Raw genomic sequence first — 11,231 nt, 5'->3', positions numbered from 1 at the left:
TCATAAACTAAGACAAACTAATCACCAAACAGAACTCTGCTGTCTCTTTGCGGCGGCGCAAGCACTCTCTCTTACTCTGGAACTCAGGAACTTTCCAACTCTGGAACTCTGGAACTCTCGTACTGGGGAACCCCCTGAAACTCTTCCACTGTGGAACTCTCTCTTACTCTGTAACTCTGAAACTCTCGAACTCAGGAACTCTCCAACTCTGTCACTCTCGGACTCAGGAACCCTCTCTCTGGGTTCCTTTGGGCAGGGCCAAGCAGGCCCGCGAAATTAACAGGACTCATCCAATTCTCTTGGGGGGGGGGAGGGCTAGAACAAACCAATGTAAAGCATACGACACCACTTACTAAGCCAGCCTCTCACAAGGTGCTGCCACACCCAGCTTCCCTCTTGGGCCTGAGTGTCACCTCGCGACCCCAAGCCCAGAGCACTGCAGATCCTAGGTTTGCCACTCCAGCAAACACTCATCCCCCTCCGGACAAAGCCACATTTTATTCATTTTGCTTTCTGTTTGTCTCAAGTTTCCTCCCTGCCCCAGAGCCTGCTCTCCTTCACAGTAGCTTTTGAATGCATTTTTTTTTAGATAATTGACCAACAGTCAACAATAATCTGATGATCTCTAAAAGGTTGTTTTGTTTTGTTTTTACCAGAGTTGCCTACCTCTGGCTTCTTGTGGGACATGGGCTTGAACCTCAACCTCAGGCATGTAAAGCCTCCATCTTGAAGTCTTCTGTTCCTTCCATACCCTTCCATACCTATGCTTTTTCTGAAATCTATGATTTAGCTTTTATACTTATTCTTTCCATTTCTTTGTCATTAAGGCTTCACTCCATGAAACAGTTTTTTCAGATAGACGGAGACAGAAAACAGCACAGCACCAGGTCTGGTTGAACCTGGGTTATTAGCACTGGCAAAGTAAGCATACATTGAGCTAGATAATTGAGCTGCCTTACGTGTCATGTTTAATTTTTTCCAGTATAATGACCGTATACAGTCTCTTTTTTAACCCCCTCTTCCCTTATAAAGACAGAGACATAGAGGGAGAAAAAGAAAACTAACACTGCCCCACCATTCATGAAGCTTCCCATCTGTAGGTGGGACAGGAGTTTGAACCCTGTGGGTCCTTGTGCCTGCTCTGCTGGGTGTACCACCACCCATACCTGATTTAATAATTTTAAAACATGGTTTTATGTCATCTCTCCAACTACACTAATGATATATAAACTTGTATGCCAGACAGAGTGCTCTTTTAAATAAAAAACTTAAAAAAAAAAGTGTATGAAGGGGGTTGGGCAGTGGCGCAGTGGGTTAAGCGCATGTGGTGCAAAGTGCAGGGACCGGCGTAAGGATCCCGGTTCGAGCCCCTGGCTCCCCACCTGCAGGGGAGTCGCTTCACAGGCAGTGAAGCAGGTCTGCAGGTGTCTATCTTTCTCTCCCCTTCTCTGGCTTCCCCTCCTCTCTCCATTTCTCTCTGTCCTATCCAACAACGAATTGCGTCAACAAGGGCAATAATAATAATAACCACAACGAAGCTACAACAAGGGCAACAAAAGGGGGAAAAATGGCCTCCAGGAGCGGTGGATTCATGGTGCAGGCACCGAGCCCAGCAATAACCCTGGAGGAGGGAAAAAAAAAAGTGTATGAAAAGGAAAAGCAATTCATTTTCAGAAAAAGATCTGGCAATATTCAGCACATCAGAAGCTGTGCTCTCCAGCTTCTCAAAGTGTTTCCTGGCACTATAAATTGTGATCAGAGTAGCTGCAGAAAGGATGGAGGGATCCAACATAACAACCATCATGTGCATGTTTTATGTAAACATGTCGATGAAAACAGTGATGTTAGAATTTCTAACCTCTATGCTCTGGAAAGGAGCACCAGTTTACTGCAGCTCAGCTTAAATGATGTTTAATGATGGCTGCCTGCTTACCATAAAATAACTTTCCTTGAAACCCTGGTATAGTAGAGTAACATTGTGAAGGTGAATGTTGTGTTTTATTGTGAAGTTCCAGGAGACAACTTTGCAGGTGATGTTCTCCTCTCCTCTTCCTGCAGGTGGGAGCCTCCTTCAGTGACCCCAGCAAGCCCTGTGTCTCCTACTCCTGTCAACACACAGGCCTTTTGGCTGTGGTCCAGGACTGCCCCAAGCAGACCTGGTGCTAAGAGGTGAGCTGTGTGTCTGTCTGACAGTATAATGGTTATGCAGGTGACCTTCCTGCCTGAGGCTCCTGGGTCCCAAGTTCATGCCCCATAAGCTGCAGTTGAGTAGTCCTGCAGTATTAATATATTATAAGAAGATATATGCATCTTTAGGTGCGTGTAGATACCATAATGGTTATGCAAGAAGACTGTCATGCCTGAGGTTTTGAAGTCCCAGGTTCAGTATACTGCACCACCATAAATCCAGAGCTGAGCAGTGCTCTGAAAAAGAAAGGAAATAAGGAAGGAAGGAAGGAAAAGGAGAAAGAAAGAAAGAAAGAAAGAAAGAAAGAAAGAAAGAGAGGAAAAGAGAGAAAGAAGGGGAATATATAGAGAGGCCTCCAATCTCCTTATAACGCCAAGCATAATTTTCATGTTGTTTCCCCCTGAACACTGCTCACCTCTGGCTTCTGGTGGTGCAGGGGATTGAACCTGGGACACTGGAGCTCCAGGCATGAGAATCTCTTTGTGGAACCACTATGTTGGGTACCCCCGCATACACACCACCACCAAAATTTCATACCAGAGGTATATTTGCAAACTCGTGAAAACTTAATCTCCTGCTATTCATAGGAACTAAGTTATAGAAAGCAGGTTGTTATTTTTAAGAACAGAAAATAACTTTGTTATTCAATGACTCTTGGACTAAGGCCAATCATTTTCTTTCTTTTGAAAAATTTTTTATTATCTTTATTTATTGGATAGAGACCGCCAGTATTCAAGAGGGAAGGAGGAGATAGAGAGGGAGAGAGATACCTGCAGCCCTGCTTTACCACTTGTGAAGCATCTCCCCACCACCAGTGCTGGTGGGGACCGGAGGCTAGAACCTGGGACCTTGCACATGGAAAAGTGTGTGCTTATTTACCAGGCACACCACCACCTGGCCTCAGCTAATCATTTTCTGTTAGAAAAAGGACATACGTTGGGGTGCGCCTGTTCCTCAGACACCTGCCATGGGGACATGAGGAATTGTAGCCAGGTGTCAATAGCTATCCTGTAGCCATCTGTGGACCTCCCTGTGAAGTTAAAAAGAACCACAACTTTTCAAGGAACACACATATGTGCATGCTTCAGATTTTTGTGTCTTTAATTCTCAGGCCCCCCAATTTGGCAAGGGTTTTGTGTTCATGAATGTTCACATCTAAATTATTAAAGATGGTTTACATTTAAATTGTTTTCCTTTCTGAAACTAGTAACGTAATCTTATTGCAGAAATCCAATTATGTTCTCAACATTTATTTTATTTATTTCTTTACTGGAGCACCACTCAGCTCTGGCTGATGGTGCTGCAAAGGAGTGAACCTGATACTTGGAAAAATCAGGTATGAAAATCTCTTAACATAAGCATTATCCTGTCTACCCCCACCCTCAACTTTTGTTTGTTTGCTTATTTATTTTTTAAATTTTCATTATATATTTTTATTTTTTATTGGATAGAGACAGCCAGAAATTGAGTGGGGAAGAGGTGATAGAGAGGAAGACAGAGACAGAGAGACACCTGCAACACTGCTTCACCACTATCAAAGCTTTGCCCCTGCAGGTGGGGACCGGGGACTTGATCCTGGGTCCTTGTGCATTGTAATGTGCACTCAACCAGATGGGCCATCACCTAGCCCCTATTTGTTTATTTTTTACATTGAGATGCTGATACGTTTAAGAATACAATACAATGTTGAATAATAGTGCCATGGTTAAAGTATTTATTTTTAGTTATGATAAGTAAAAGATAACTTTCATTTAAATTGTTGGTTTAAATGTTATATTCCTCTTCTCCTCCTACTGAACAATAAGTCTTGGCATGAAATGAGCTTTCACGAGGCCACCTCACTCCCCCCACAGTGTGTATGGATCATGAGACCAGCCAAGCATATCTGCTAGCCACCCCTTTCCATTACTGTTTCAATAAATTAGAGATTTTCAGTTATTTATAGAAAGATTCAGTTTTTTCAATTTTCTTTTCTTCTTACTTTTACAGGAATATAGAGTGTATGATTCCAAAAAATGTTGTTATATATGTAAGTAAAATTAGACTTTACATACAGAGGAAATATTAAGGATTGATGAAACCAAGTAGTTTTTTATTTTTATTTATTTACTTATTTATTTATGGCATATCGGGGGCCAGGAGTTAGCTCACCTGCCAGACTATACTGGGTGCCAGTCCCAGTTCTGGGGGTGGAGGGTGGGCTCAGTGGGTGGTGGAGTGGAGCAGTGGTTTCTCCTTCCATCTTTCTCTTTGTCTTTCCTTCTTTTTCTTACTCTACGAAAATAGTGAGAAATTGGGGCCAGGCACTGGTGCACCTGATTGATTGCACACATGGCCAGGTGTAAGGATCTGGGTTCAAGCCCCTGCTCCCCAGCTGCAGGGGGGAAGCTTCATGAGTAGTGAAGCAGGTCTACAGGTATCTCTCTCCCTCTTGATCTCCCTGCTGCTGTCAATTTCTCTCTGTCTCTATCCAGCAATAAAATAAATAAAAAGTGAGAATTCTGGACCTCATTGATCACACAGCAGGGTACTACATAGCCAAGGACCTGAATTTTTCCCCAGTACTGCATAGAAAAACAGCATAGACTAGAAAGTCTGCTGTGATGTTAACATGATAGACAGCCTAAAGTATGAGTAATTGAGTTATAAACAATAAGTAATAGCTACCCACTCACATTGATAGCATCATTCTTGATATCAAAATCCAGGATTTTTTATGGAGAGGATAGATTCATAAAAGACTTCAGCAACAACAGTTAAAAACAACAACAACAAGGGCAACAAAAAGGAAATGAATAAATATATTTTTTTAAAAAAAAGACTATTGTGACGGGGTTGGATGGTGGCACATCTGATTGAATGCACACTATGCAAGGACCTGGTTCAAGCTCCTGGTCTGCATCTGCAGGGAAGGGCTTCATTAGAGGTGAAACAGGTCTGCAGATGTCTCTCTCTTTCACTTACTATCTCCCCATGCCTCTCAATTCCTCTGTCTCTGTCCCTAGTAAATCAGTAAAGAAATGTTTTTTTTTAAGTTTTATGGAGGAAATTTAGTTGGTTTTCTTAACAACAGCAGGTCATGTTCAGACTTGGCTTCCTAGATCCTAGGGTAACCCGCAATGACACAGTGAAGTCAGGGGGTCCAGGTGGTGGTGCACCTGGTTAAGTGCATACATTACAGTGTACTAGAACATGGGTTCAAGTTCTGGTCCCCACCTGCAGAGGGAAAGCTTCATGAGTGGTGAAGCAGGGCTGCAGGTGCCTTTCTGTCTGTCTCTCTACCTCCCACTCCCTTCCCAATCATGCTCTGTCTGTATCCAATAATAAATAAATAAATAAATACAAGATTTAAAAAAGAAAAGAACATGCAAGTCAAGGACACACTTTCCCTCCAATCTGCTCTCCCCTCTTCCTCCTTCCTTCTTCTCCCCTGTTGCTTTGGTCCTTCCTCTCTCCCCTTCCCTGTACCATGAGCAAGAGAGCAGTTTTTAGGGTGCTGGTCAAGCCGTGTGACTGAGTGCGGACACTGTTCCTCCAGAACACAGCAGTGGCTGTGATGGCTCTCAGGGTTGAGCAGGTACAGCCATGGCCTGTTAGGGCTGCAGCCCATCCCTGCCTTGTGCCTCCTCTGTGTTGCAGGTAAGCCCAGCTGCAGGTCCTCACTCCTGAATGTGATAGTGAAATACAATGGCCACAAGAAGAAGGTGGCCATGGCTAGATGCTTGGGGAAATGCAAACAGACTTACCGGTGAGTTCTGTGCATTACTGTGAAGGGAACTGAGCTTTCAAACATTACATGGAGGGGGTAGGCAGGGGCGCAACTGGTTGAGTGCACACATTACAGTGCACCAGGACCCGGGTTCCAGTCCCAAGTTCCCACATGCAGGGGGAAAGAGTGGTGAAGCAGGGCTGCAGGTGTCTCTCTGTCTCTCCACTCATTCTCAATTTCTGGGTGTCCCTATCTAATAAACAGATGAATTTGAGGAGGATGTCCCTGTATCATTTCAGAAGATGCTTCAGAAGTGTTTATCCCTGCCCTTTCTTTTGTTTTAGATACAACTACGAGATCTTTCAGTTAGAGAACTCCTGCCTGTGCTGTCAGCCAGAGAACTACGAGTACTGAGAACTAAGGCTGGAGTGTGCGGACAGCAGCTTGGCCCCCTATCGATACAGGCACCTCACGTCCTGCTCCTGCATAGACCACTGTCAGGGCTGCCAGCCAGGCTGCCACAAAGAGCTGACACAGCCTGACATCGTGGATTTGACAGCTGAATGACAGGGACAGGGGCAGTCACTCACCAGTGAGGAAAATCAAATGCCTACCTGTCACTCAAAATGAATCCTCTCTGTCATGTATTTTGTTCTCTTATTGGCTGGATCTGACAAATAAATATCAATTTGCAAGCAAAATTCACAAGCACTTTTTTTATAGTAATATGAATTGATCAGGGACCAAGTGGGGTACACCTGGTTGAGCACACATGTTACAGTTTGCAAGGACTGAGGTTGGAGCCTCTGTTCCCCACCTGCAGGGGGAGAGATTGTGAGTGATGAAGCAGGTCTCTCTATCTATCTATCTCTCTATTGCTCTCTCTCTCTATCTATCTTTTCCTCACTCTCCTTTTTTCTCTATCCTGTCAAATTAAAAAAAAATGGTAAAAATGGCTATCAGGAGAAGTGGATTCGTAGTGCGGGCACTGAGCCCCAGTGATAACTCTGGAGGCAAAATAACCACATTAATTAAATAAATAAAAATAAATAAAGAAAAAGAAACATGTACCTGCTGTTTTGGTAGCACTGACTGCACTCCAGCCTCCTGTGACACTTTCTCTCCACTCAGTCCTTTCAGTATCATGTCTGCAAGGCTGCATCCTGCTCTCTCTCTCTTTTTCCCCAAGTTAATAACTTTTTCAAATTAATTAGTTAATTATTGAACAGACAGAAATTGAGGTGGGGAGATAGAGAGGGAGAGAGACAGAGAGACACCTACAGCCTGTCAGGGTGCCCCATGTTGGGCACCAGATTATGGGCACCAGATGTTGGGATTCCTCAGGGGGGAATGAGGCAGGAGTGAGCTTGCTAAAGGGGTCTTTCAGCATATGGTGGCAGCAGATGATACACAAACCTCTTTAGGGTCTCATTGCAGGGAACAGAACACCTTTATTGGCACAGTTACAAGTTTATAAAGGGGTAGCTGTGCAGGGGAAGTAGCCAGCTGGCCAATGAGGTCATTCTCTCCTTATAAGAGAAAATAGAGCAAGGGAATAAGAGGGTCTGGATGGTGATGCAGGAACAGGGGAATATAAATATAAGGAAGGTGAAGCCCACCATAAATGAGGGAGGGGTGTTTGTTGTGGCAAAGGTGATAGGAAGGTTGGAATTCCCCTGCATACTCTTGCCACATCTCACTCAAACACAAGGCTGGCATGCCAAGGGAAGACTGATAGATGAGCAACCAGAGGGTCAACCATCTATGCTCAAGCACACATCAACCCACAGCAGCCCTGCTCTACCACTCATGAAGATTCCCCCCTGCTGGTGGGGACCGGGGGGCTTGAATGTGTGCACATAACCAGGTGTGTCACAGCGTAGCCCCCTTCATAAAGCTTTTTACATAAATATCACAGAACATCAAAATAGTCATCAAAATCCTAAAAATGATGTGCCAAAGGAATTAAGATGAGTAAAATTCACATTTTACTGACTGAACCCTGTACCCGGTGGCTCAGTGGTCTGGGGAGGGATGGTGGCCATCACCGGAGAGGTCAGCAAGGTTAGCAGGAGCCAGTGTGGCCCAGACAGAAAGTGGAGAAAGGAACTAGGAAGACTTGAAAGGGCAGGGGTCCTGTATGGATGCCTTGAGGATTATCTCATGAGGGTGGCTTGTGTTTCAATGTTATTTTTTCTTTATTTCACGGTAGCATTGTACAATTTCATTCATGTGCTGGTCTACTTATGCTTGCTAGTTCTAACATAGCTGCATTTTCCTTTTTACTTAACAAATATTTTTATTTATTACTGGGTGGGTGGTCTCTTCAAAGGAGCATTAACAGAACAATTGTTCAGTACAGAAAGTGTTTTTATGTAAATTGTTATCTGTAACCACTTATGCTCACTAGTTCTGTATTCCTTTTTTTTTTTTTTTTTTTGCCTTTAGAGGCTCAGTGCCTGCACTATGAATCACTGCTCCAGGAGGCTATTTTTCCTTTTGTCACCCTTGTTGTTTATCATTGTGGTTGTTATTACTATTGTTACTGCTATCATGGTTGTTGGATAGGACAGAGATATTGAGAGAGGAGAAGAAGACAGAGGAATGTTGCTGAGGACTTACTCTGATGCAATCTCCGCCCCCAGGTTTTTCTATGCTCCACTAAATCCTAGAGTGCCCCCTTTCAACCAATCCTGGCTCCGCCCCCAGGTTTTTCTATGCCCCGCTAAATCCTATATTGCCCCCTTTCAACCAATCCTGGCCCTACACGGCACCCCTGGTTGTCGCCCAATAAAAAGCCCCCTCACCCCTCCCCTCTCTCTCTCTGGGCTCTCGGCTCTCCCTCTCTGAGGTCTCCCTGCTCTTCCCCCGTGGTCTGCCATTGCTGGCTGGCTCCACGTGGTCTGAACCAAACCTCCCCCCCATCCTATAATAAAGATCTGTGTACCCCTTTGCTCTGGACGTCCGCTCTCTTCTCCGCGGTGCAGCCCGACATCAGACCGCCTCAACAACAGAGGAAGAGAGAAAGATAGACACCTGCAGACCTGTGCAGGTGGGAGCCAGGGTCTTGAACCAGGATCCTTAATCCAGCCCTTGAGCTTGGAGCATGTGCACTTAACCTGCGGAACTGCCACCCAGCCCTCTAGTTTTGTATTGTTTAGGTCAGATAATATTTACTTGCAGTCCTTACTAACCTTCCAGTAGAGACCCTCAGATTCTCTTCCTTTTCTTGTTTAGACAACAGGGAGATTAATGTGAGTTCTGAGGCCCAGTCCAAAGGTGGAGGAGATAGTTCTGCATCAGATATGAAAGATGGGAGAAGTCAAGGACTGGCATAAGGATCCCTAAGCAATACAGAACTAGAGGGCTGGGTGGTAGTGCCACAGGTTAAGCACACATGGCTTGAAGCTCAAGGGCAGGATTAAGGATTCCGGTTTAAGACCCTGGCTCCCACCTGCAGGGGGTTTGCTTCATAAGTGGTGAAGCGGGTCTACAGGTGTCTATCTTTCTCTCCCCCTATCTGTCTACTCCTTCTCTCTCTCTCCATTTCTCTCTGTCCTATCCAACAACAATGACAACAATAATAACAACAATAATAACTACAACAACGATGAAAAACAAGGGCAACAGAACGGAAAATAAATACATATATAAAAAATTTTTTAAAATATGGGAGAAGGGTGAGAGGAGGATCGCTGCTGCCTGAAGGCAACTGTTGCCTGCATGCCCTTTTGCAAAGAATAAATGCCTTAATTCAACTCCTTATCTTTTGACTTGACACAGATTTTTCATTGGATGCCTTTTACAACACATTGCCCTCAATTCTACTGATTCAAAAACTTGATATAATACCATTGTACAGGCGACTCGGCAAAGTTAATGTGAGAACTGTGGTAATGGTTCATTTAATGCAACACCAGAGCCTCACACATGGGTGACTTCATGGCTCCTGTGCCACCTTTCTAACTATTTTCCTCTAGATAGAGACCGAGAGGGACAGCACAGGAACTGAATTGACCCGGTTGCCTGGTGCTCCCCTGTGGTGCAGGGGCTATACCTGAGGACCCTATGAAACAGGGCACACACCCTCCACCAGCCCTGGGCTCTGGCTCTTGAACTGAGTAAAAATGATTTATTTGATATATAGAGATATGTAAAGTCTGTTCACTGAAAGCTCTAATCCTAATCCTACTCTGGTGAAAGGGTGTTTATATATACAGCATGCCCTCTGTCTCCTGTGGGTGTCATTCTGTGGTGAATTCCTGTTAATTCTAGAATCAGAATTGTGACACATAGTTACAACCCAAAGTTAATATTCTATTTTTTACAAGTTTTTTTTATTTACTCCCTTTTGTTGCCCTTGTTGTTTTATTGTTGTAGTTATTATTGTTGTTGATGTCATCATTGTTGGATAGGATAGAGAGAAATGGAGAGAGGAGGGAAAGTTAGAGAGGGGGAGAAAACAGCAGACACCTGCAGACCTGCTTCACCGATTGTGAAGCGACTCCCCTGCTGGTGGGGAGCTGGGGGCTCGAACCGGGATCCTTAGGCTGATCCTTGTGCTTTGCACCACCTGTGCTTAACCCACTGCGCTACAACCCAACCCCTGTTAATATTCTATTATCTTCCTTTCCTTCTTGGCTTGGTACCTTTATCTTGCTTGTAAATCTGTCATCTGAACTGAAAAGGTTGAAAGACGAGGGGAGGGGGCCCACTGAGGTGGAAGGACCCAGGGCCACATGTATGCCCTGCCCACTTCACTCCCAGGTCAGACTGGCTTCCTCTGCCCCCTGGAGCCTGTCTGTGTGTGTGTGTGTGGGGGGGTGTTTACAAGTGTCTCCTGATGCTAGAACAGTCTCCCTGGAGTGTGACTGCTAACTGCTTTTTGGCAAGATACTATTTTAAATAGTCCTGGGGTCCTGATTGTGGTACACCTGGTTGAGCACACATGTTACAGTGCACAAGGATCCAAGTTCAAGCCCCTGGCCCCCATCTGCAAGGGGAAAACTTTTTGAGTGGTGAAGCCATGTTGCAGGTGTCTCTGTCTCTCTCCCTATCACCTACCTTCCCTCTGAATTTATGGCTGTTTCTATCCATCAAATAAATAAAGATAATAATAGAAAAATTAATTTACATGACAGAAGTCTACATCAAATTGGCATTTGAAATAAGAAAGTTCTTTTATGAGGTCCCCTGTTACAGAGCACATGAGTAGAAACAAACTGCTTCTGGAAAGCCCGTTTTTAGTAGCTTAACTTTTTCCTTTCTTTAATTTTCTTTTCTTTTTAAACTATCTTTATTTATTAGATAGAGACGGCCAGAACTTGAGATGAG

General features: G+C 44.4%; 1 pseudogene; it reads left to right on the top strand.

Moving 5' to 3' along the window:
- Positions 1 to 1,823: 1,823 nt before the first annotated feature.
- LOC132532846 (apomucin-like) lies at positions 1,824 to 6,464 on the top strand (annotated as a pseudogene).
- The last annotated feature ends 4,767 nt before the right edge of the window (positions 6,465 to 11,231 follow it).

The sequence above is a fragment of the Erinaceus europaeus genome, chromosome 2 (genome assembly GCF_950295315.1).
Source record: "Erinaceus europaeus chromosome 2, mEriEur2.1, whole genome shotgun sequence".
Taxonomy (NCBI): domain Eukaryota; kingdom Metazoa; phylum Chordata; class Mammalia; order Eulipotyphla; family Erinaceidae; genus Erinaceus; species Erinaceus europaeus.
This window is presented reverse-complemented; position numbering and strand designations above follow the sequence as displayed.